This window comes from Aegilops tauschii, chromosome 4 (assembly GCF_002575655.3).
Source record: "Aegilops tauschii subsp. strangulata cultivar AL8/78 chromosome 4, Aet v6.0, whole genome shotgun sequence".
NCBI lineage: Eukaryota > Viridiplantae > Streptophyta > Magnoliopsida > Poales > Poaceae > Aegilops > Aegilops tauschii.
This window is the reverse complement of record NC_053038.3, coordinates 178431232-178458468: the sequence shown is the minus strand read 5'-3', so window position 1 is coordinate 178458468 and position 27237 is coordinate 178431232.

Genomic DNA, 27237 nt, shown 5'->3' with positions numbered 1-27237 from the left:
CAGGGAGAATTCATTCCACCATGTTTGATATGCATTGAAGGTGAATCCCCTAATTATTCACCTGAAAGTTTGAATCCTTCTATTGCTACAAATTCTTCAACTCTCTCTGCTATCACAAATTACTCATCTGAGGATGCTACTAGTATCACTAACAATGCAGAGCTGAAGGAATTGTATGTGACAGGCATGTACAAGAGCCTCAAAGGGCATCAGGCTCTTTGTGATGTGCTTAAAAAGCAGATCCTCAACAGGAACCCTAGGAAAGAGCGTATTGCCTTTGAGAGGAAACTCAATGCTGATGGAACCTGCTGGAAACCTGAGCAGTACCCCAAAACCTCATGGGTTGTTACAAAGGGACCTCCCGTAAATCCATCTACTTTATCTGGCTTTACATGTGAATCTTCATATTCTTCTGATGAGTCATTTGACTCCAACTATAAACTGTTCAAAAATCAGAATGGTGATGTATTTGCTAGATATGTTGGCACTAACTACAGGAACGGTCCCCCTATGAAGAAAATCTGGGTTCCCAAAAGGTGCCTTGAAAGTCTTTAGGTGAATGTCACCATGACACCGCCTGTGAAGAACAGGAACCCCAGATTAAATTATTCATATGGACAAAAGTCTTCATATGGATCCAAGTCCTCATGTGGATCAAATTCCTCAAATGGATCAAAGTCCTCATATGAACATCCTCGTGCTAAGACTTCTGTTTCACAGGAAAGATCTAAGGGCTATGAATATGTGCACTATTCTTCAAATCATTATGTTCATAAGTCCTCTAAGAATTTCTCTGCTTATTCATATGCTTACTCTAACTCCGCTTCTGTGAAACGAAGTGGACTGGTGTCGGCGTTCCGAGAATGGGGGTCCCCAGACTTGCCTGCCTGCAGCCCACGGCGTGGCTCCACTCACGGCCCAGTACGGCCCGTCTTCACAAACAAGCACTCAAGACCCTCGCGAGGGGCCAAGCCTCGCGAGGCAGACGACACGAGACCTCCTCGGGAGCGGCCTCACCAGGCTGGCTCGCGAGGGGCGGAGAGATCAAGGCAAGACAAACCTCGCGAGGTTCCTACGACGTCAGCCATGACGACCAAGACCAGGCAGGCGCCAGGCGGGTGCCAGCGCGCGCAGTGTCCTCGTTTCCTCTTTGGTGCTAAAGAGGCAAGCGCAGGCGATGAGTACCGAGGCATCATGCAAAGGATTCCATATCGGTGCAACGAGACCAAGACTAGTAGCACGGCAGGACGGAGGTCGCCGTGGAGCCCAAGACGACGTCACCACCAGAGCCTTTGGCAGGGGAAGACCACCTTTAGACAGGATAGCTTGTACTAGCTGTCCCCTTTCAAATTGGCCATTGTTGGCTCCCTTCCCGCTCAATATTTGGGAAGAGGACCAGGGCCTCTATAAATAGGACTAGCCACCACAGTAGGAGGCATGTCGTCTTGGACTAGATCCATCAAATCCTCACACCCACCAAGCACAAGAACACCTCTCCTCAGGAGGTTGTTCTTCCCCTTGTATTGTTCATCCTCAGCCCAAGAGGCAATCCACCACACCACACTGGAGTAGGGTATTACACCACAACGGTGGCCCGAACCAGTATAAATCTTGTGTCTCTTGTGTTGCGAGTTCGTTGAGCTAGCCTTTGAGATTGTGGCGGTTTGAGGGCATGATTAGGTCGGAGGAAATCTTCATGCGCACCCCAGTGTTCGAACCTCGAGGGTTTTGCCGGAACCCGAAATCCGACATTTGGCGCGCCAGGTAGGGGTGCGCCGGAGCTTTCCTTCCATCGATTTGCACTCTGCCACCACCGCGTTTTGCCCCCATGGCAGGCGCAACACTTCCGGCTCCGACGACTGGTGCCAGTGCTGGGGCCACGGGGCTCCGAGCCTTGGCCCCCACATTACGGCAGGTGCAGTGGCCGCCCAAGTTCAAGCCAGAGATGCCATCGCGCTACGACTGCGTGGCGAACCCGGTGGCCTTCCTGCTGGCGTACGAGAAGGCCGTCCTTCAGGCCGGGGGCGACGACAAGGTCAAGGCCTGGCTGCTCAACCTCCCAAGATCCACGATGGCGTCCTGGTAAGAGCTGCGCGGCCTCTTCGCCATGCGCTTTGCGGCATCGGCGCCCCATGCGGTCGCGGCTCTCCTCGGCGGCTCGCAGGCGCCGCCCTCGGACCGTCACACGAAGCTGTTCTTTCGCCAGATCAGCGCCGCCTATGTGCGGTAGGGGGCTCCCCCGGGTTGGGTGGCGCCCAAGGCCGACCTGACCTTCAGTTCGGAAGATCACCCCGTCACCACCATCGGCTCGGGCGTGCTCCCGATGGTTTGCACGCGCACCATCTGCCACGTTGCCGTCACCAAGACCCTCATCAACGGCGGCACCGGCCTCAACGTGCTCTCGGTGGAGGCCTTCAGCCTCCTTCACTACCACTCGAGTGGCTCCGCCCCAGCAAGCCCTTCTCCGGCATCAGAGGCGGCTCCTCCAGCCCCCTGGGGCAGATCCGTCTTCCCGTGACCTTCGGCACCCGCGACAACTCCCGCACCGAACTGATCGACTTTGACGTTGCCCACATTGGCCTCCCGTACAACGCTATCCTTGGGTACCCAGCTCTGGCTCAGTTCATGGCGGCGACCCATCCGGCCTACAACCACATGAAGATGCCCGGGAGCAAGGACGTCCTCACCGTAGTGGGGCATACCAAGGAGGCTCTGGCGGCACTCAAGCTTTCCCTCAAGACCGCCGCGGCAGCGCGACCTGCCGATGCGGGTACCTCTGGAGCTAAGGCGGCCGCACCGACCAAGAAGAAGCAGTTGTTAACACAAGACCAGGCAGAAACCAAGCAGGTGCCGGTCGAGGAAGACGGGTCCTCAGGGGCCACCTTCACCATAGGCGGGAACCTCGACCCCGACCAAGAAGAGGCACTGGTGAAGTTCTTGCGTGCAAACAAGGAAGTGTTCGCCTGGGAACCCGATCAGCTGGTAGGGGTCCCAAGAGGAGTAATTGAGCATCACTTGAAGGTGTGCCCCAACATACGCCCTATGAAGTAGAGGGCGCGGCGGCAGTCCACGGAGAAGCAGACCATCATCATCCAAGAAACCCGCAAGCTGGAAGCGGCACGCGTCATTCGCGAGGTCTGGTACCCTGAATGGTTGGCAAACCCCGTCGTTGTGCCCAAGAAAGGCGGGAAGGAGCGCATGTGTGTCGACTTCACCAACCTCAACAAGGCCTGCCCCCAAGATCCATTCCCGCTTCCATGCATCGACCAGATCGTTGACTCCACCGCCGAGTGTGACCTGTTGTGCTTCCTAGATGCATTCTCAGGCTACCACCAGATCAAGATGGCAGTTGAAGACACCGAGAAGACAGCCTTCCTGACCCCGTGCGGGATATACTCACTACTAGAAAAAGGCTTACTAGTGGCGCACCAGTTTTGCCTACTAATGGCGCACTACTGGTGCGCCACTAGCACCACGCCACTAGAATATTTTAGTAATGGCGCACCACAGGTGCGCCATTAGTATCTGGTATACTAATGGCGCACCACGGGTGCGCCATTAGTATCCCAAAGGTGCGCCATTAGTAACTGGTATACTAATGGCGCACCAGATGGAAGTGCGCCATTAGTAACATTTTAAAAAAAATCGTTTTTTTCTTAATCTCAGGTCACTATTTCACATATGAGATATCCAACACATATATATACAACAAGCATCCATATAACAATCATATCCAACACACAAGTTTCATCATATATACATACATAGCCAACACATAGTTCCATCGTTACATATTACAAAAGTTTCACATCGTTCATCCAACACCGTTATCCATCCAACACCATGTTACAAAAGTTTCACATAGTTCAGTTCTCATTGTTCTTCTCCTTCTCCTTCCTCAGCCTGATGCGCCAAGAGCGGCGAGGCGGTGGAGGCAGCTGTGGGATGTAGTCTTCTACCACAATTGGCGTGGTCATGTCGCCCAGCTGTGGGATCGCCGGCGCCACCACCGGTGCGTGGTCATTGTCAGGCACCACCACCATCGCGAGGCCACCTTCAGGCAGGACGGGCACGACCATCGCTAGGTCATCCTCAGCCACCACCATCTCTTGCCCATGGTCAGCCACCACCATCTCTTGCCCATGGTCAGCCACCACCATCTCTTGCCCATGGTCAGCCACCACCATCTCTTGCCCATGGTCAGCCACCACCATCTCTTGCCCTTGGTCAGCCACCACCAGCGCTAGGTCATCCTCAGCCTGATGCCCATCGTCATCCTGCAGCTCCTCATGCCCACTCTGCTCCTCTTCTCCCCCACTCCAGTCCGGATCATCCTTCTTGCTGTCTTTGCTGCTGCCAGAATCGCTGCTGCTTTCGCTAAAGCCAGAATCGCTGCTGCTTTGGCTGTAGCCAGTGTCGCTGCTGCTGCTCCCATTGCCTGTCCAAATGCAACAATGGCCGTTAACAATCGATGTGAGACAAAGCCAAATGTAGAGGAATAAGAAGAGGCAGAACGCACTGGCATGTTCGTCGTCAGCGTAGCGCATGCGACACATAGTCGCGTTGAAAACCTTCACGATGAGCATTGTGGCGTCATCGTCGTACCTGAAGAGAAGAAAGTACCCGGTCCGCAGGTCGTAGGCACTGTAGAACTTGTCCCAGCCACGACACAGGTACATGTGGCCCTCCTCGATCACCAACTCCACGTCCCACAGCCTGCGAACCCTGCCGCCGGCCTGTCGGAGCTTCACATTATGTGGCGGATCTTCACCCAGCATGTTCATAAAAGTGTCAGGCAGCCTCTGCAATTTGCGACAAGGAGTGATGTAGCAAACAACAGAGTTATCATAATGAGATGGGTGAAGGGGAGATCTCTCGTTTTATATACCTGCCTCGTGGCTGATACTGAAGTCCCAAGTATGACACTGAAGAACTCGAAAGCATCCAACTCGTACTCCGGTGAGGCAGAGCGGCGGTGGCTGCTTCCCCCCATCTCTGATAAGCAGCAGAAGAGACCAATTCAAGTTAGCAATAGATTCAAGTGAATGTATCTTTTATTGCAAATCCACAACTTAGCAATAGATTCAAAGTTAACGATTGGCACCTAGAAAAGCATTTCAACATCTTCACAGATTTTACTAGCTACAATACATTCAAAAAATAAATGATATACAGTTTGTATCTCTTTGCAATGAACACACTCTAGGGGTTTTGCCATCCCCCTTTTCCTTAGATTGTCACAAGTCATGATTTTGTTCTGGGAGAACATCCAAATGAAACCTTATACCCTAGGGGGCAATTTAATACTCCATACTACAGGAAGATACAAAGGTTGCATCCATTGAGCTCCAGCTGCAGCTGCAGCTGAGGTATCCATGAGCCATCATGCTAGCCAGCCAGGAAATAAACTTTACTTTCCAAAGGAAAAAAAATACAATGCATATATAGATAGATGAGCATGTTCAGTTTACAAGAATGAATATAAACAAGCAAAGAATGCATGCATGCATATCAAGAGTTGGCATCTACAGGTTCTCCAAAATGAGTAGAAAGGGAGCATGCTGACATCTATACAAGCCAATAATGATTTACTACTCAATGGAACAGGGTAAGATAAACACCAGTCAATAAATTTACTACATCAAAAGGAGTAAAACTCAACAATGCAGCACTATCTCTGAACCTAACCTTTGTTTAGTATGGGTATGACAAATCAATGAGTTGGTCATCACAATGTTTGTACTGCTGTAAATTCAGAGATAGTCCACAGGTTTTCATTCTTCTTCTTCTTACTGTCAAAATTTTCATTCTTCTTCTTACTGTCAAAATTCAGAGTAAATTCTAGCCTTATTTGTACTGCTTGTGCTTGTAGTAGTAAGATTCGGGAGTAGGAGATCACAAAAGTACAGTCCACAGGTTACTCCAAGTTTCTGAATTTTCAGTAAATTTTCTGTAAGAAAAGAACTAAAAGAAAAGAAATCCTAGGGTTAAAAAATCTGGAGCAAGTCCTAGCAGAACCACAAAATGTTCATCTACTCCTAGGATGTCCTGTTCATAATTCTAGTTCATGTCCTAGGATGTGCTATTCATAATTGTTAATCCAAACAGCAGATACACAAGCACTGGATTTTACAAATGTCCAAACAGTGTCATATCTGAAATGTATGATTTTCAGTAGCAGAGATTCAGAGTCATTAGTTTTGAGTGTACATCGTGAAAAACCTAGAGGACGCCGGCGGGGAGAGAAACCTAGCGGGAAGGAGGGGAGGAGAGAGGAGGAATCACCTAGAGGACGCCGGCGTCGAGGAGGCTGCGGGAGGCGATCCGGAGGAAGGGGCCCGTGATGTCGTCGGCGTCCTTGGCCGCCTTCTTGACCTTCCGAGCAGAAGAAGGCACGGGTGGTGAGAGGAGGAGGAGGAGAAGCTAGGGGGATGGGGGAAGGGAGGGAGGGGACGTACGTGCTAGGGCGGGGCGGCGAAGGAGCGGCGGGCGCGGGGGCGGCGGCGCGAGGGAGCTGCAGTGGTGGGGGGCGGCGGGGGTGGAGTCCGGCGGCGGTCGGGGCGGCGGCGTCGAGGCAGCGCAAGACCACAGCGGCGGACGACGTGCAGGCGCGGCGGACGGAGGGGGCAGAGCAAGGGGGCGGCGGCGTACGGTTGGGGTCGAGGAGTGGGGGATCTGGCGAGCGAGGGAGGGAGGGAGGCGACAGTGCGAGGGGAACAAGCGATTCTAATGGCGCACCTCCCCCTGGTGCGCCATAAGTACGTCGATTCTAATGGCGCACCTCCCCCTGGTGCGCCATTAGAATTTTGGTTTACTTACTAGCCCGACTGGTCAGGTTATATTCCACCTAACCCTATCTCCATCAGAACACGCCCACTAGCCCGACTGGTCAGCACGCAGCACACAGACTAGGAGGTCCTGGGTTCGATTCCCAGGCTCCCCAATTTTTTTTATGCATTTAAAATGCTGTTTGATATTTATTTGTGTTTAAATATGTTCAAACTTGTTTAAATCATAACAGTAATATTTTTTATAAAAACAGTAATGATTTTTTAAAAAATATCATCAAATTTGTTATTTGAAAATATAATCAAATTTGTTTTTTTTTTTGCAAATTTAGTTGCATTCATTTGTGATGGTGGAGCGGGCCGGGGAGGGTGCGGGGGAGAGGGTGCGGGGGGTCGTCGGCGACGGCCGGTGGAGCGGGGGAGGGTGCGGTGGGTCGTCGGCGACGGTGGAGTGGGGGAGGGTGCAGGCCGGGGGTCGGCGGCGGCGGCCGGTGGAGCGGGGAAGGGAAATATTCTTTCTCTCCGAAACCACCTGCCCCGCGAGATATCCGAAACCGAGATAGTCGTGCACCGTCGTGAGCAGTGCGGCTCTCATAGGGAAATATTCTTTCTCTGCGGCATCCCACGTATCTACCAAACTGCCCCAGGTGCGCCATTAGTAGTTTTGCAAAAAAGTAAAAAATAAAAAAAATATTGTAGTGGCGCACTACGTTCCTGGTGCGCCATTACTAGTTACAACTAGTAATGGCGCACTATGTCCTGGTGCGCCATTAGTATGTCTGGCAAAATAAAAAAAATTGTTACTAATGGCGCACCGTGTGTCTGGTGCGCCATTAGTGTATTTCACACTAATGGCGCACCAGCACATGGTGCGCCACTGCTACATAGCAATGACGCACCACATATCTGGTGCGCCATTAGTGGCCATTCCATCTATAGCCCTTTTCCTAGTAGTGACTGCTACACTTGCATGTCGTTCGGGCTGCGCCACGCGGGCGCGACCTTTCAACGACTGATGCACATCGCCCTGGGCCGACAGCTTGGTTGGAATGCTGAAGCCTAAGTCGACGACATTGTGGTAAATTCTTGGGAGGCGAGAACCTTGATTCAAGACCTGGAGGAGAACTTCGAAAGCCTGCGCCAGGTAGACTTGCGGCTTAACCCGGAGAAATGCGTGTTTGGCGTCCCTTCTGGCAAGCTGCTGGGTTTCCTCGTGTCACACGGAGGGATCGAGGCGAACCCGGAGAAGGTCAAGGCAATCGAAGACATGAGTCCACCACAAACCCTCAAGGAAATGCAGAAGCTCGCTAGCCGCGTGACCGTGTTGGGGCGTTTCATCTCCAAGCTGGTGGAGCGCGCCCTGCCGTTCTTCAAGCTGATGAAGAAGAAGGGCCCATTCGAGTGGACCCCGGAGGCCGACCAAGCGTTCCAAGACCTGAAGAGGTACCTGACAGCCCTCCAATGATGGTGGCGCCCCGACCTCTTGAGCCGCTGGTGCTGTACCTTGCCGCCACCCCTTAGTCCGCCAGCGCAGCTCTGGTGGCGGTCCGGGAGGAGCCGAGCCAAGGATGCGTCGTGCCAAGCTTCTTCCTCATCTGGAGCAGCGAAGGAACCATAGGGCTCTGTGGGAGCTGCGGCGATGCTAGCAAAGGACCAGGCTCAACAAGACGGCGCACTTGGGCCTGTGGAAGCCCCAACGGGCGACCAGTCTTTGGGGGCTTCATCGCCTCAGGAGGTGCCTCAACCTTCGCAAGCCACAAGCCTCGTCAATGCAACCGCCCTCGTCCAGCACCCTGTGTATTTCGTCAGCACGGTGTTGCGGCACGTGAGGGCACGGTACCCCATGCGTCAGAAGCTCCTGCTCGCGCTCCTAGTGGCCTCGCGCAAGCTGCGACACTACTTTCAAGGTCACCCCATCAAGGCCGTCTCGGCCTACCCGTTGGAGAGGGTGCTTAGGAGCCCCAACTCCGCCGGGAGAGTCGCCGAGTGGAACATCGACCTGCAAGCAGTCCAGTTGGAGTTCAGCACGACCAGGGTCATCAAGGGAGCTGCACTCGCTGACTTCGTGGCAGAAAGGACAGACACCCCTCAACTCGAAGAAGGCGAGGATAGATCCCTCTCGCCAGGGAGCAAAGCACCAGATGGCTGGGTTATGTATTTCGATGGCGCCTTTGCGCACCAGGGCGCGGGGGCTGGAGCGGTGCTCATCTCACCCACTCAGGACAAGCTTTACTACGCCGTGCATCTCTGTTTCCAGCAGGGCGAGAAGGTCTCCAACAACATAGCGGAGTACGAAGGCCTTATAGCTGGCCTCAAAGCTGCGGTGGCCATGGGGGTGAAGCGCCTCACCATCAAGGGCGATTCGCAGCTCCTCGTCAACTTCTCCAACAAGGTGTACGAGCCAAAGGACGAGCACATGGAGGCATACCTCACGAAGGTGCGCAAGATGGAGAAGCAGTTCTTGGGCCTGGAATTACAGCATGTGCCCCGTGGCACCAACAAGGAAGCCGACGACATCGCCAGGAGAGCAACCAAGCGGCCACCCCAAGATCCTGGCGTCTTCGAGGAGTGGCTCTTCAAGCCACCGACAGCACCACCGCTTTCAAGAACAGCGCTGCCTCATGAGGAACTCCCCCAACCACCTGCCTCGGGAGACCCGGCCTGTGGCCCGACCTCAGGAGCGTGCTTGTTCTTGGCGCTCGAGCCTCAGGAGGGGTGTTGGACCAAGGAATTCAAGGAGTACCTGACGCAAGGGACGCTGCCGGAGAAGGAGGAGGACGTGGAGCGTGTGGCCCGACAAGCCACGGCATACTGCATCCAGGACGGTGAGTTGTACGGGAAGCGACTGAATGACGTTTCCCTGCGCTGCATCTCCAGGGAACAAGGGAAAGAGCTGTTGGCCGACATACACGGCGGGGACTGCGGGCACCATTCGTCGTTACGGACCCTCGTCAGCAAGGTGTTTCGGAGCGGATTCTACTGGCCTACGGCACTCAACGATGCCTCTGAGCTGGTGAGGTCCTGCGAGGCCTGCCAGTTCCATGCCCAGCAGATCCATCAGCCGACTCAGGGCCTCCAGACCATCTCGCTCTCATGGCCATTCGCGGTCTGGGGGCTGGAAATCTTGGGCCCGTTCCCTCGAGCGCCTAGGGGCTACCGCTACCTCTACGTCGCCATCGACAAGTTCACCAAGTGGGCGGAGGTAGAAGCCGTCCGCACCATTCCGGACGGTTCCGTGGTCAAGTTCATCAAAGGTCTCATGAGCCGGTTTCGGGTCCCCAACCGCATCATCACCGACAATGGCTCATAGTTTACTAGTAACCTCTTCAAGACATATTGTGCTAACCTTGGAACGCAGATCTGCTATGCTTCGGTGGCGCACACCCGGAGCAACGGCCAGGCCGAACGCGCCAACGCAGAGGTCCTGAGAGTCCTCAAGACTAGGACCTTCAAGAAGAAGCTCGAGGCCTGTAGCAGGGGCTGGCACGATGAGCTCCAGTCCATGCTGTGGTCCATCTGCACCACCGCCACCAAGCCAACGGGCGAGACCCCATTCTTCCTCGTCTACGGAGCTGAAGCGGTTCTCCCTCACGAGTTCAGGCATCGCTCCGCGCGGGTCCTGGCGTTTGATGAGACGCAGCAGGACGCCATGCGGGGGATGGACCTCGTGCTGGGGGAGGAACGCTGCCATGAAGCCACGCTGCGGGCGGCAAGATACCAGCAGGCGCTGCGACGGGACCACTGTCGCAGCATCCGCTCCAGGACGCTCGAGGTGGGTGACCTCGTCCTACGGCGGGTCCTCTCCAGGGAAGGGCTGCATAAGCTCTCACCATGTGGGAGGGCCCGTTTAGGGTCGCCCACGTTTCCAGGCAAGGCGCCGTGCGCCTGGAGACGTAGGACGGGGTACCCATCCAGAACACCTGGAACATCCAGCACCTCCGGAAGTTCTATCCATGAAGAAAGGCCCAGCGCCTGTGAAGAAGGCCCTGTGCCTGTGCAGGTCTCCGCTCGTGACACTCTCACGTAATAATGAGTGGGGATGTACAAGCCCCGGAGTCTCAGGAGTGCCACCCTCGGGGCTCTGGGCTCCCTCCCACGTCTTAGTGGTAGCACTTAGCTCCGCGCTAGTGAGAAGACAAGAAGACTAGACTAGGTGTCAGACGTGGTTTTCATTTGCTTTCCGTAGTTGGCTTGCCCCTCTTTAATCGAATTTTGTTTTCTGGTGTCACTTGCTAGTCTTGTTTCATCGACTTCTGCCTCTGTTTCTGCCTTTGGTTCTTTGTTTGACCTGTACCCTCTCTCGCGTCCCTCGCGAGGGGGCTGGATAGGCGCCCTCGTGCCCTCATGAGCATCTTGTCCGTTTTTCGCAAGGCACCCTCGTTTTAGCCTCAAGCTGGCGCACCTCTCTTAATCCGTGCCCCTCGGGTACCACGATACGAGGCGTTGGGTCGTGGCCAGAGACGCTTGCGACCAGGGCTTGGATCTCCTAACAAATTTTTGTAGTTCCTCCTCGCCAGGTACTGAGGAATGCGCGCCTCGCAAGGTGGAAACTGCTTCAAGCGCGTCAAGCTAAGTTTTTCCTACGTGCCTACATAAAACATTGATATTGCGACACGGCACAGGAATGATAAACGCAACATAACAACTTGGAAATCATAGTTTGTTGCACGCCCCCCATGGGGCCCCATACTTGTCTCTCTCAATGCAGGAAGGAAAAGAAGAACGAAACAAAAGCGGTGTGTGCCCCCGCAGCAGCTTGCGAGGACGGGCCCATGGCGCTCTCCCGAGCTCAGTCGGACCCTTCCTCGTGCTTCACTAGGGCGCGGCGGCGAGATGACACGCTGCCACCTTCAAAGCGAGCGCGGCGGCGTGGCGGTTGGTCGTAGCCACCGCTGCTGGAGCTGTCGACGAAGGGAGAACCGCCATAGCTGGGCACGGGATCGTCCTCACCCTCATCCCGACCATCGCCAAGGCCAAGCACCTCGTCGCCGTCATTGTCCTCGGGGCAGCACCCGGCGCGGCGGCCGTCTTCTCCGAACATCATCACGTAGAGGGTCGCGTTACCGTCGTACTTGAAGTGGAGAGTGCACCGCCTGCCCAGGCCACGCGCGCGGGCAAACGTCTGCCAGCCACGAGCCAGAGCCACATTGCCGGCGACGGAGATCTCGACCGCGACCCAAGAAGCTTTGCTGCAACAGCCGTCCGCTTGCAGCTAGAGCCCGCCTGGACCCGCGGCCGGCAGTTCGCCGACGAAGAAGCGCGGAAGCTGAAGCCAGGAGCCAGCAGGGTTCTCCGACCACACCACAAACTCCGGCAGTACCTCCGCCGAGTGAAAGCATGGCCGGGGAGGCCGCGCGACCATGCCGCGCTTCCCTTCATCGACGGGACTGGCTGGACAGGACTGCCTACCACCATGCGAAGGAGCACCGCCGCGACCGCGGGGGAGCCGCGGCGGGGGTCGCGCGGTACTTGCGAGGACGACTGCGTCCACGCTTGGGTGGAGGAGAGCCGGTCCCCTCCCGGTGAGCCTTCCCCTTCTCCGCGGGCGAAAACCTCTTCGCAGGTGTCATGGGAGTCGCTACTGGCAATGAAGCAAGGGAGGAGAAGCGAACATAATGGAAGAGATGGGCGACGAGGGCTCTGCTCCCCTCCTCATTTATAGCCCAGAGGACGCCAACCGCCGCCCCCCACGATCATAGGTAATGATGGTTTTTCCTTGCATGTAGCAGGGACTCGTCAAGTCAGGCAGTTGCCGAGGCAGCGTGGGGAAGCGGAGATGCCCACGTCCAATCAATCGGCACAAGTCGACCAAGGCCGCAGGCTGATGGGGCCCGCGGCGCTCCGCACTTGCCCTTTGGCTTCGCCTCGAAGCGAAGTCCAAGCACGCCTTAGGCCCGGGGGCTACTTTCGGTATTTTGGGAACGGGGGTCCCTAGACTTGCTTGCCTGCGGCCCATCGCGTGGCTCCACTCGCGGCCCAATATGGCCCGCCTTCACCAACAGGCGCTCAAGACCCTCGCGAGGGGCCAAGCCTCACGAGGCGGACGATACGAGACCTCCTCGGGAGCGGCCACACCATGCTGGCTCGCGAGGGGCGGAGAGATCAAGGCAAGACAAACCTCGTGAGGTTCCTACAATGTCATCCATGACGACCAAGACCAGGCGGGCGCCAGGCGGGTGCCAGCGCGCATAGTGTCCTCGTTTCCTCTTTGGTGCTAAAGAGGCAAGTGGAGGCGATGAGTACCGAGGCATCAGGCAAAGGTTTCCGTATCGGTGCAACGAGACCAAGACCAGCAGGACCGCAGGACGGAGGTCACCCTGGAGCCCAAGACGGCGTCACCACCAGAGCCTTTGGCAGGTGAAGACCACCTTTAGTCAAGATAGCTTGTACTAGCTGTCCCCTTTCAAATTGGCTGTTATTGGCTCCCTTCCCGCTCAATGAACTCTTCACCACCCCTCCAGATGTGGGTGGTGAAGAAAAAGAACTAATCTCTTATGCAGGGTCAGGTCTCCAGACGAACTTAATCATCTGAAGTATTTCCTGGATACCTGAATATGCTTGAAAGGACGCAAGCTAATCATGAAGAAATGAATTTTCATTTCTCACGTCCTCATACTACTATATCTGTTCTATTTTTGATGAGATTGATCTGACCATTTTGATGTCATATTCTTTACTGATGAAGTATATGAGTTCGTAAGATGCACTAATTCATCTGCAGGATGATCAAACAAAAGCTACTGAGTGGGTCCTCGATAGTGGATGTACAAATCACATGACTGGTGACAGGAACTTATTGATGGGAACTTCTTTATCTCCATCGCACCTAAAGCATATCACCTACGCTGACAAAGGCAAAAGCAAGGTATTGGGTCTAGGTAAGGTTGTGATCTCAAAGGATAGACACATGGACAATGTCATGCTTATCGAGTCCTTAGGATTCAACCTCATGTCTGTCTCAATGCTTTGTGATCTTGATATGGTTGTTGTCTTTGGCTACTATCGTTGTGTTGTAATCATGGAAGCTCACCATTCCAAAGTCTTCGAAGGCTTTAGGAGAGGAGATTTGTATATTGTTGATTTCTCTACAGGACCACAACCTGCTACATGTCTACTTTCAAAAGCTTCAGATGGCTGGCTATGGCATCGACGACTTGGCCATGCTGGAATGAGGAACTTGCACACGCTCATGAAGAAGAAGCATATCATTGGCATCTAGGATGACAAATTCCTCAAGGATCACCTGTGTGGAGCTTGTGAAGTTGGAAAGATGACCAAGGCCAAGCATCCCCCAAAGACTATCATGACTACCACTCGTCCATTTGAATTGCTTCACATGGATCTCTTGGGCCCTACTCATTATGCTACATTCACCAATGCTGCATCTTTATATGGCTTTGTTATTGTTGATGACTATTCTCGTTACACATGGGTGCATATCATCACTTACAAATATGAAGTGCAGGAAGCCTTCAAACGATCTTCCTCGAGGGCTTCAACCAAGTTTGGTGTGAAGATCAAGCACATCAGAAGTGATAATGGGACTGAGTTAAAAAATATTGGTCTTGATGACTATCTTGATGAACTTGGTATTACTCACGAATTATCTCCTCCTTATACTCCTCAGCAGAATGGCGTCGTGGAGCGCAAGAACATGACTCTTGTTGAGATGGCTCGCACTATGCTTGATGAATACAAGACGCCTCGTCACTTTTGGCCTGCGGCAATTAATACTGCATGCCACATCATCAACAGGGTATATCTTCACAAATTCTTCAAAAAGACCTCATATGAACTGCTCACTAACAAGAAACCCAATGTGAGTTATTTCAAAGTCTTCGGTGCTAAATGTTGGATCAGAGATCCTCATCATGATTCTAAATTTGCACGAAAAGCACATGAAGGTTTTATGCTTGTTTACGGAAAGGACTCGCACACCTACAGAGTCTTCAACACCGTTCACCACAAGGTTGTTGAAACTGTAGATGTGCAGTTCGATGAAACTAATGGCTCGCAAAGAGAGCACCTACCTCCTGTGCTAGATGAAAAGTCACCTGAGAAATCCATCAAGTTCAAGGCTACTGATGATGTCATTCCCACCGAAGAATCTTCTGAAGAAGTCATTCCAGAACATGAAGAACATTATGCTGGTGCACCTGAAGAAAATGGCTCTGAAGAAAATGCTGAGCCAACTCAACGTCGTCAACCCGCTCATCCTCGCGTTGCAAATGAAGTGCAGATCGAGAAAATCATCAGCGACATCAACACACCTGGTCCTCTCACACGCTCAAGGGCTTCACATTTGTCTAACTTTTGTGGAACCTTTGATTTTGTCTCTATCACAGAGCCCACCAAAGTAGGTGACGCATTTCTGAAGCCTGAGTGGATTCAAGCGATGCAAGAGGAATTACATCAGTTCGAGCTCAACAATGTCTGGGAACTTGTCAAGCGACCAAACCCTCGCAAGCACAATATCATTGGCACCAAATGGATGTACCGCAACAAGGAAGATGAAAATGGCCGTGTGGTGAGGAATAAGGCACGGATTGTAGCTCAAGGCTACACACAGGTTGAAGGAGTTGATTTCGATGAAACTTTTGCACCTGTTGTTAGACTTGAGGCTATTTGCATGTTGCTTTATTATGCTAACCATCGTAATATCATCTTATATCAAATGGATGTGAAAAGTGCATTCCTCAATGATAAGCTTGAGGAAGAAGTATATGTTGCTCAACCCCCAGGTTTTGAAGATCCAAAGCATCCTGACAAAGTCTTCAGACTCAATAAGGCCCTCTATGGCCTTAAGCAGGCCCCTCAGGCGTGGTATGGTACTTTGAAGGAATTCTTCATGAAGAAAGGCTTCAAACCCGGTTCACTTGACCCAATTATTTTCACCAAAACCTATGATGATGAATTATTCGTGTGCCAAATATATGTTGACAATATTATCTTTGGCTGTACTGACCAACGTTATAGTGGCGAATTTGCCTATATGATGAGTGAGGAATATCAAATGTCTATGATGGGAGAACTGAAATTCTTCTTAGGTCTTCAAATTCGTCAACAGCGCAATGGCATCTTCATATCTCAAGAGAAATACCTCAAGGATGTGTTGAGGAAATTTGGCATGCAAGATTGCAAAGGCGTCAAAATCCCTATGCCCACAAATGGCCATCTATGCACTGATGAAAATGGTATTGACTTTGATCAAAAGGTATACCGCTCCATGATTGGCTCTTTATTGTATCTATGTGCATCTAGGCCAGATATTATGCTTAGTGTTTGCATGTGTGCCCGATTTAGAGCTACACCGAAGGAATCACACCAAAAGGCTGTGAAGCATATTCTTCGATATCTAGCTCACACTCCAACACTTGGATTATGGTATCCCAAGGGCTTGGCTTCTGATCTCATTGGATATTCTGACTCTGACTATGCTGGTGATCGTGTGGACCGCAAGTCAACATCAGGCACATGCCATTTCCTTGGACGATCCTTGGTATGTTGGTCCTCGAAGAAAGAGAACTGCGTATCACTCTCTACTGCTGAAGCTGAGTACATTGCTGCTAGTTCGTGCTGTGCTCAATTGCTATGGATGAAGCAAACCCTCAAGGACTGTGACATCAATGTGAAGAATGTGCCAATCTTCGGTGACAATGAGAGTGCCATCAAGATTGCTCATAACCCAGTTCAGCACTCGAAGACAAAGCACATCCAGATTCGTCATCATTTTCTTCGAGATCATGTGTTGAAGGGCGACATCTCTATCGAGCATGTGAAGACTGAAGAACAGCTAGCCCATATCTTCACAAAGCCCTTCGAGATCATATCTTAGAATCTTCGAATGTCCTTTGCAAAAGACACACATCCTAACACTTATGCAAAATTGATGACTTAGATGTGCAACACATGAAGTAACATTTTTCTTCAATCAATAAAGACTAACCCTCTAAGTGTGAAGAAATTAACAAAGAATTTGATTCTCAGAGCCCTATGACAATTGTACGTGGCGTCTGAAATCATCATTCTTATACGGTGGGCCACACCACCAGCAAAAGTAGAAATTCTTCAATTTGAGTTTTTCTTCAGTTTTTTAAATTCCTCAGTTGTTCAAATTCTTCAACTTTGCAATGTCTTCACTCTTTCCGACCTTGTTCTTCATTGACTATATATATATTTGAGTTTTGAGTCCTCTACAGCATTCACTTATTTCTAATTCTTTGAGTTGACTTTTCTGCTAAGTGAATGTGATCGGACTCGCCCCCTCTATGCTAAACTCAACCCAGTCTATTCACAAATTCTTCATGTGCGTTCTATTTGAAAGTCGTTCCAAATCTTCACTGTGTCCTTGTCAGCTAAAGAATTTGTGAATGAAACTTTAAAATATTTTGATCTGAATTTTCGGCTTTTGCCGCTCAAACCGTTCCACATCCCATGATATGATTATTGTATTCACCCATGATCTCACACGATCTCCACCTCACTGTACGTGGGTGACACATGTCGCTAGGATGAGAAGGGTCAGGGGCACGTTCGTCCATTTTTCTCGGATGAGCGGTTTTTCACTTCGGCTATAAATACCCCTCACCCTCCTCGGACCGCATTTACCCCGCTCGACCTCACTCCCCTCGCTCGAGCTCTCATACCTAGCGCCGCCGCTACTTCCATCATCGCCGGTGAGGAAGAGCTTCACTGCCTCGACCTCGTGCCGTCGTACTCGTGCCGGCCGCGGAAATCTGCACTCCACCGCCGCCGTAGTTATCTTAAGCCGCCAAGTTAGGGCGTGGAAGATCTGAACGGACGAACTTCCCATCTACAACTCCAAATCACTTTGCTTCTCTTATGCTTTTTCCCTTTGACCGTTTGACCGTCAGTTCGAAAACTTCATAACTAATTCATACTAAATCAGAAAAATGCAAATACGATACCAAAATGTTCAGAAAAACATCACATATATGTCAGTGTCATTTGCATTCATAAAAAAAGTGTTGGAAAGTGCCCATCCGAGTTTTAGCTCTTATGCTACCACCATGAATAGTAAAATCTAAAAAAGTTCAAAAAAATTCAAAAATAATTTGGTGGCAAAGAATGAAAAATGTTTTAAGTGCCTGCCAAGTTTCATCAGGGAATAACATTCGTGGGTGCCGCAGCAAAAAAACGATCAGCACTCCAAAATAGATTATTTTTTGCCATGACTTCCACGAATGTCGTTCCGTAATGAAACTTGGCAAGCATTTAGAACACTTTTCATTCATTGCCACCATTATTTTTTTGAATTTTTTTAGAGTTTACTATTCATGGTGGTATCAAAAAAGCTACAACTTGGATGTGCACTTTCCAACATTTTTTCATGAATGCAAATGACACTGATATATAGGTGATGTTTTTCTGAACATTTTGGTATCTTATATGCATTTTTTTATTTTGTATGAATTAGTTATGAAGTTTTCAAACTGACGGTCAAACGGCAAAGGCATAAGAGGATCAAACTGACTTGGACAGAACCGGTGACTTTTGGGAATTAGGGTAAAACAGACAAGTGGGACACAACTAGGGGCATAAATCTAATTATCCCTTATTTTTACTACCCTTGTTGATTCTGATGATTTTCACAAAATCTTCAAAAGGTGTTTATTCTTCGAATTCGACACTCTTAAACATCACAGTTGTATCTGTTCTTGATTTGTTTCTCTAAGCAACGTTTTTCCTCCAGATTCCTCTATTGTGTGGATTTTCAATCTATACAACACTGGAACCTAAGTCAATGACCACTTAGTGAAATTCCTAAAGACATTCCTGGTCAAATTCCTCAAACTTGTTCTTTTGAAAAACTTCTGAGAACGCATATGGCCTCTCCAAATTCTTCGCACCTATACTCTGTTCACAGGTACACATGTCCGCTGCTGAATCTCTAGGTTCTCATCAACTTAACTCATTTGCAGCATTCCTCGAAGACAAATTGCATACCTCGTCAGAGAATTCCATTGTTCAAAATCCTCAGCTGAAGAAAATGGCTGATGGCAAAAGACCTTAGAAGGGAGGAAAGAGACCAGAAGCAAACACTACTTTTGAGATCCCAGATGACATCTATGAGGAATATTGCACTCCTGATGAAGCCAAACATGGCAAGGAGAACAAAAAATCAGCGCAAGGTGCGCATACAGAGGATAGAGAGGAGATGGGCCAGAGAATGGAGGGAGTACAGATATGTGACTCCCAAGTACAGGAAGAAATTCGCAGTACACCCTCAGTGCCCAAGACCTCAGTTGGCACCAGGCCAAGTTGCTGATCCCTCTAGCATCAGAAGAGGCGAGGAATTTCTCAAGGAGTGGGCTAAGCGGCAAGCCAAGTTGGCCAACATAGCCAAAGAAGCAGTGAAGAAATTCAATGAAGATTCTGTTGTTGCCGCTGTTGAGGCCTCCGCTAGCAAGTCCAAGAAGGCTATGCCCAAGAAGCCTGTGCACAAGCCCAGTTCCTTAGCAATGCCCTCATGGCCAAGCTCATCAAAGACCTCACGACATATTCCTCAAGCAGCTCTAGTTCCCACTGTTACAAAACCTTCAGCTACTGCTGCAAAGTCCTCGGCACCTGCACATTTTGGCTCTTGCCAAAGGACCACTGGTATGTCTATTGCTTCAGGAGCATCTGCAAGTTCTTCTGCTCCTCTTCAGTCCTCAATAGGCCCAACTTTGTTGTGACAAAGGCCATTGCTGGACGAGGCACAAGGCCAAGTCCTCACAAGAAGAAGGTTTCCTTCCATGTGCCGTCTAGTGAAGACGAAGCTGATGATGAGGAATTAGCTGAAATCATCAGAGACAGACAACAAAGGGCCGCTAGAGCCAAAGGCAGCAATGTGCCTCTTTTGCTGGATCCCATGTTGATCCTCGATTTCATTCATCTCTGGCACAAGGACCCCAACAATCCTATGCCTGATTTCATTGCCACACCTAGCCAAAGTCACATGTTGATAGCCTTCATAGGCAAAGAAAAATGGAAGTTTGAGAAGGCCAGGCTACTGAACAAAGCTCAATACAAGAAGGAGCGATTTCTGAAGAAGAATGTTGTTAAAATGACAACTGATGAACTTGTGGCCATGCAAGCTGAGATCAAAGCACTCAGTGATGAATTTGACGCATACCGTGCAGATTGGCTAGGAGCCAAGGTCAGATTCATCAGAATGGCGAAGGGATTCACCACAAATGTGGCAGCCTCAACGCAGCGTGAAATTCCTCAGGATGAAGCATCTTCACAACCAACTGAAGAACATGCAAGCACAGCTGATGACAATCAGGCTGTTGATGATTCTGAAAGCACCAGGGTTGATGAAGAAATTCCAGCCGCGGAAGAAACTGCCAGGGCAACCTCTAGTGTTGCGCCTGAGGAACAAGCCAGGCCAGTTGAAGCATCTGCTACTGCGCCTGAAGACACTGAACATGCCAAGGGCAACTGCATCAGTTGCGCCTGAAGAAACCACACCAATTTCCTCTACTCCTCCTGCACATACGACAAGTCCTACCCTTCCTTCTGCATTAGAAGCTAAGAAAACCAAGGCTACGGAGCGAGCAGCTATGAAGAAAAGGAAAGCATCTCAATCCTCAGAGTCATTAGCTCTGAAGAAAGTGAAGACTTTGACAAGCTCCTATGCAAATCCCATAGATGTTGTTCCTCTATCAAGCATGCCATCAAAGGAGATTGTTCCCTTTGGTGAGGACTATGTGATTCCAAGTGAATCTGATGAAGAAGATCCCTCTACTGCTACGTCAGAGCAGATTGATGAAGAAATTGAAGTGGACAACATCACTTCCACTCCATTGGTATCATCGCCAATGCATCAGTTCACTGCTGAAGAGGCCGATGTTGAAGAAATAGATGAGGAAGATGAAAATGTGGATATTGGGTCTACAACTCCGATTCTGAATGATGACTACTGGGAAAGTCATCACCCCAATTCACCACTCTACACCCCTTTGCAGCAGATTCTTCAGTCCCCGGTTCAAACTGAAGAAATTCACAAGGGCTTTGAAACACATCAAGCGTCTCTTCTCACTATTCCTGAAGAAGTTCCGGCCACTAGAGCTGATGATAATGTTGCTTAAGAAATGGAGACCCAGGCTGCTGCTGATGACATTGTTCCTGAAATTCCTCAGCCTGCTGTTCCAGAGTCTGTGATTCAAGAGGATGTGAAGACTTCGACCAACAATCCTTAGCCCAAGCCACAAAATCCTTTCTCCAAGGAGCAGAAGTTCAAGGCTGAAGATTTCTTCAATGAGCACATTTTCTTCACTGACTACAATCCTTATGACTCTGCTCATCTTCGATGCAAGCATTTTTTGGACTGCTAGCTAGATGAACTTCTATTCCTCACTCCTGTTTTATAAACACAAGATCTTTGACCATGAGCAAATTCCTCATGTGGACATGGAGTCTCTACCTTGCTTCACCCCAGTCCTCAGTGTTCTTCGTGACGCTGGGCTGCTCAACTTCTGCACCGACATCTGCGACTGGAATGAAGAACTCATTCTTTAGTTCTATGCCATGTTGCACATCACAGACAACGTTGAAGATGTAAACTCATGGGTATTGGACTGGATGACAGAAAACACTCACTATAAAGCTCCGGCCTCTAAATTACTTCATGCCATCCCAGTCAGTCCTCCTGTTGAAGGTGCAAGGCTCATCTATGGTGACCCTGAACTCTCAGATCATCTGATGCAAGTGCTGATGAAGCCTTTGAAGCCAGGCCAAGCTCCAAGGACCAAATTCCTCGTCAAGGAATTGCTCTATGTGCCAAGGACGGTGTACAGGATATGGACCAAAACCCTCTGTCCTATCAAGGTTGTTGGCATCATGAATAATCTGCTTTTCAACATCATACATGGTATTCCTATCAACTACCATGTTTTCTTCATGAGGACTTTGGCCAATGTAGCTCTGTCACCGTTTGAAACTGAAGCCTTACGCTCCCTGGATCATGAGATTCATCAGATCAAGGTCTTCAATCAACTACAAGGCTGACATTCTAAATCATCATAGCTACTTGCCCACAATCGAGGTCCTCAAACGGCCTGTTTCCTCAGCTGATGAGAAGGGCAAGGCTGCTGTTATTTATGAAGGCACTCGTCCATTAGATGGACAGTTACGCGAAGCTGCATCCTACTCCACCAATGATGACTCTACCACTCATGAGACTGCCACAAATGCTTCAAAGCAAAATCCTCAAGCCACTGCTCCAAGGGTGATGACTGATCATGAGCTGCTCCTCAGTCTTCGTTAGAAGGACGATCGCAACCACAAATGGGTCAAGCGACAGTTTGGTTCACTTCTTGAGAATATGACAATCACACAAAACACTGTGAAGAAGAACCATTACTATCTGCCTGAAGTTTTTGATCGCACCTGGGCTGTACTGTCTCACCTCTATGGTGATGAAGATATCAAGCAAATGGGCTTCAAGCAGGACTTTGACTGGTCTCAGCCACCTTTGAAGAAATTCAAGAAGGTCAAAGTTCCTCACTTGGTGGCCAGCTCATATTCTTCATTGCGCGAGACTGATGAACATGAAGACTTGGACAACACCGCGGCATGCCCTACATGAACGGACGACCCCAACACCACTGGCGCTCCTCCATCGACATCTTGATGAAATTCTTTAGGGGCGTTAGTCCTGATTTTTCATCCCTTTTGGTCATTCGATGACAAAGGGGGAGAAATTTGAGTTAGTCTTCAAGCGGGTCTATATATATGGGCGTTTTTTGCTGAGTTACAACTCTCGTTCTTCTCAAGTATTTGTTGGATCGAGTTGTAAACTTAAGTCCTATGGTGGTCTGATACTTTTGCTCTATTTTTCTGCATGCTATTTCCTCATATATGTTAATGCACGCATGCTGAATTACATCAGACACCATATTTCATCATGCATTTCAAATTCTTCATATCATATGTTAAATGCGTGTATGAATTACAAGATATAGGGGGAGATCTCCATGATTCTACTCTACAATGTGCATTGCTATTCAAAGCAAATTCGTCACATATGCACTTCTTCTGGGGGAGTTCTTCCATATCTTGCAATCAAATTCCTCAATATCAGAATTTACACTTCATATGTTTATCCCCGTTGAAAACTTAACCTATATTGTCATCAATCACCAAACAGGGCGAGATTGTAAGTGCATCTAGTGCCCCTTAGTAATTTTTGTGTATTGAAGACTTATATGTTAAGAGACTAATGTGTTTTTGAGTGTACACAGGTCTATATGTCTATCAGGAGTTTGATATTTACAGAGAAAGTTGACCCCTAAAAATGAATGTCTTCAACTGAAGACTTTGGCTTTCTGAAGACTTTGAAAGTGAAGAATTGGTGTGACCATGAAGACTCAATATTCATGCGAGGAATATGAAGCGTGAAGACTTTTGTTTTCGTAGTTTCGTTTTTCTCTTTCTTGAGTCATAGGAAACACCGTACTATTAAAGGGGGTCGAGGTAAAACTAAGGCAAAGTTTCCAAGTGATGCTCATCTCAGAATCCTACACCTACCCAATCCTTTCGAGTGAAGCCATTGGAAATCTCATACAGTTCAGTCAATTTCTTTAGTTACAGAGACGAAGATATTCTGGTCTCTGAGGAATTTGTTCTGACTAAGGAGTTAGGAATTTGCCAGTGCGGATTGCCTACAAGTGTGGAACATGATAGCCCTGAGGAATTTGATACTCAAATATCCGATCGTTGCTCTGCTACGCGCCAGCTGTCCCAAAATATCTACCCACCTAACGGTCATATAATTGAAGGGCATTTGTGTCTTATCATGTCGGGCTGCTCCCTAGGCTATAAATAGCCACCCCCCTACAACCACTAGTCGGTTGGCTGCTCTGAGAGAATCTGACACTTGTCATTGAGAGCATCCCATTCTCCGAGGACTTTGAGCGAAAATCATCAAGTGAGGAAAACCTAAACCCAAAGTGATTGAGCATCACTAAAGAGATTGTTCCTGTGTCGAACCGACACTTGTTATCTTTGAGGATTGTGCATCCTCCAAACGGTTACGCGTCATGGTCTAGTGCTTCCAAGAGGAAATTGTGGATCGCCGAGTGACCAAGTCTGTGAAGGTTTCGAAGTCACTTGAAGACTTACCATGAGTGATTGGGCGAGGTCTGTGTGACCTTAGCTCAAGGAGAATACGGTGAGTACTATGTGTCCGGGACTGTGTGTCCTCAGGTTTAAATACCTAGCTGCTCCAACCAGACGTACGACTGTCACATCAGTTGGAACTGGTCTACCAAATCATTGTCTTCACCGAGCTACTGGTACTATTTCCTCAACCCTTCCATTTCCTCATTCATATACTGTTGTACTTGATCGTTACTGTTTGAAGACTTTGACTGAAGACTTTCTCAATTTCCTCAATCCAATTTCTTCAGTCAGTTTGTCTTCAGCCTGCTTATCTTGTGTTTACGCTACTTGTCCTCTGTGCTTGTTTTCATTTCATCATGATGACTGTGCTACTACTCTGTTATACTTGCATCTGAGTACTTATTCTGCTACTAGTCATTCGTGACTTTGGAATTTCCTCACCTTGAAATTCCTTAGTGACAAATTTGTAAAAGTCGCCTATTCACCCCCTCTAGTTGATATAATGCACTTTCAACGCATTAAAATTCAAGGGAACGGTAGCACGGTCCATTGATCTACAATAACATAGATATGCAAAAACTATCAGGACTAAGTTTATGATAAATTTAAGTTCAATTCACTGGTACGCGTCGGTCCTAAACAAACGTTTTTTAACCCCTTTCCGCGACGGCATTCGGAACCATCGCCAAGTGATTGTGGGCGATAGGGGGGCCCTTCCCACACGACCCAGAAACCGTTGGGTATATGCCCTCCTGGCACACACGCTCGGCAAAATGAGGTCGTGTGCGACCGACGAGCACTCAAATACAGAAATACGTACGGTAGTGCTAAAAAATACAATTATACATGCGAAATCATTTCCGGTCGTAAGTACATCCCACACAGTCAGTCACCACTAAACGTTTCCGTTCGTATATACATCCCACACAGTCACTACAAGGAAAACATTTGCGTAAGGTGGCATAACGCAAACAGTTTTGAAGAGAATGTCGTGTGTGATTGTTCATTGATCCAACATGGTTTATTCCTAGAAACTGTGTGTGTTGCCTGAGGTCATCCCCACGGTGTTTTCTCATTAATCGTTTGCAATAGGAAAACCAAAGTACCAAGCCAATTGGCCAATTAGCGGGCTAATTGCTCTATTATTAAACATCCATTTACTAATCTAATTGATATTCATATTAAGCACATAATATATTCCATTTCCATATTAAGGAAGCATGATTTCATAATTGAAATACATCGGAGTACAATATGATATAGCTTCGGCACTCAGCTCCCCCATTACACAACTGCACCGGCAGCAAGTTTCACATGCAACATCTAGAACCTCTCGAAATTAGCATCATAGACGGTACATAGACAGATGCATCTCATCTGGAAAACTGCTGAAGTGGAAGGCGAATATTGAGCCTTCATTCATGTAGAAGGTCTTTGCAACTTTAGGCCAGTGCCTGTGGATGATTGACCGTCCATCCTTCGGCCTCTTCAGGAACAATTCAATATTGAACCGTGGGTGTTGTATGAAAACTTTCCTCGCCTCCTGACCACAGAGGTGGTTTGAGAGGTAATCATCAGTGAAGCCTAAAAACAAGGATGTGCATAAATATCTTCTCTATATTGGAAATGGGGTAAAGGAATACAAAAAGGCAAGGTATAATACTTAGTACCATCCTATAAACCTCAGTGCTTCCCATTGTTTCCCTGCAACATATATAAGTTAGTTAGTCATCAGGTTAAGTAATTGTTCGCATGCTATCAGTAAAATATGTTCATGAAAAATAAGCACATTGCAGATTCATCAGACTAATTCAAGCCACATGGAAAACCCATTTATTCAAACCAAGCATGATTAAGAACTAGGAAATATAGCACTTGTATATGTTTCTCATGTATTAAGTGCAGCCAAATTCGATTTATTCCTCACATGGTATAGAATAACAGAATGCAGCCACAACAATCGAACATCGCATTGCAGAATTGAACCAAGCAGTTAACTAAACACCACAACAAATGAACCAACACTACAAAAAAGATACACTTCCGTGATGATACGTGTTTGTCACAGTAGGTCACGTTTTCTATCATGCATGTACATCCATGACAAATTTATGACAGAATCAAGATAGTCATACCTGTGCTGTCGTAGAAGTGTTCCATGACATTGCCAAAATTATCATCACGGAAGTCTCCACTTCCATGACGATAAATCGCGCGTCACAGAAGTGCTTTCGTCAAGGGTGACCGACACGTGGCATCCACCGTAACGGAACGCCGTTAAGCTATCGGGTCGGATTTTGGATCGATAACACGTTAACAGCCACGACCAATGCCGATTTTCCACGTGTAAAATTCACATTGGCTGACGGATCCACGGGTTAGCTCCACGTTGGCACAGGTGTCACTCTTCCAACGATCGAGATGGGCCTATGATATGTTCACACGTGGACCGGCCCAAAAGTGCCCCACAAAGTTTAAATGGGCCGGCCCAGCCGAAGGCCCATAAGATTTAGTGGACCATAATGGGCCGGCCCAGCTAAAGGCCCACAAAATTTAGCGGACCATAATGGCCAGGCCCAGCTAAAGGCCCACACGATTTTGTAGACCATAATGGGCCGGCCCAGCTAAAGGCCCACAAGATTTTGCGGACCACAATGGGCCGGCCCAGCTAAAGGCCCACAAGATTCTGCAGACCATAATGGGCCGGCCCAGCTAAAGGCCCAACATTCTCTGTCAAATCGGCCCGTCAACGGCCTGTCCTAACTTGTCATCAACGCGGCCCATGGTCACTTCTAGCCCGTTAACAGTCCGCTAAGTAATTGGGCCGAATTACGGCCCGGTGTATTTCCGGCCTGTTAAAGGTCCGGCTTCATTTGGGCCCATTTATAGGCCATCAAAACTTTCGGCCCATAAACGACCGTGATGGATTTGGGTCATATGCGGCCATGTCTGACATTCGGCCTGTTAGAGGCCCACTATAGCTTTGGGCCACTTTCAGCCTGTTGTCATTTTCGGCCTGTTAACGCCGGACGTAAACCATGGGCCATATGTGGCCCAACGTCATATCGGGCCCATTAACGGCCCATATAAAAATGACGATAATCTAGCCCGACCGAAGTTCCGGCCTGTTAAAGGCCCGTTTATTAGGTCGGCGCATTTACGCCCCGTCCGAAATTCGGCCTGTCAAAGATCTGCATCGTAAATGGGCCACCATTTCGGCCTGCTAAGTCCAGTGGGTTATTTGGCACAATCAGGGCCCAATCTCACTTTCGGTCTATTAAAGGCCCATGTTTTTTATGGGCTCGAGATATTCACACCT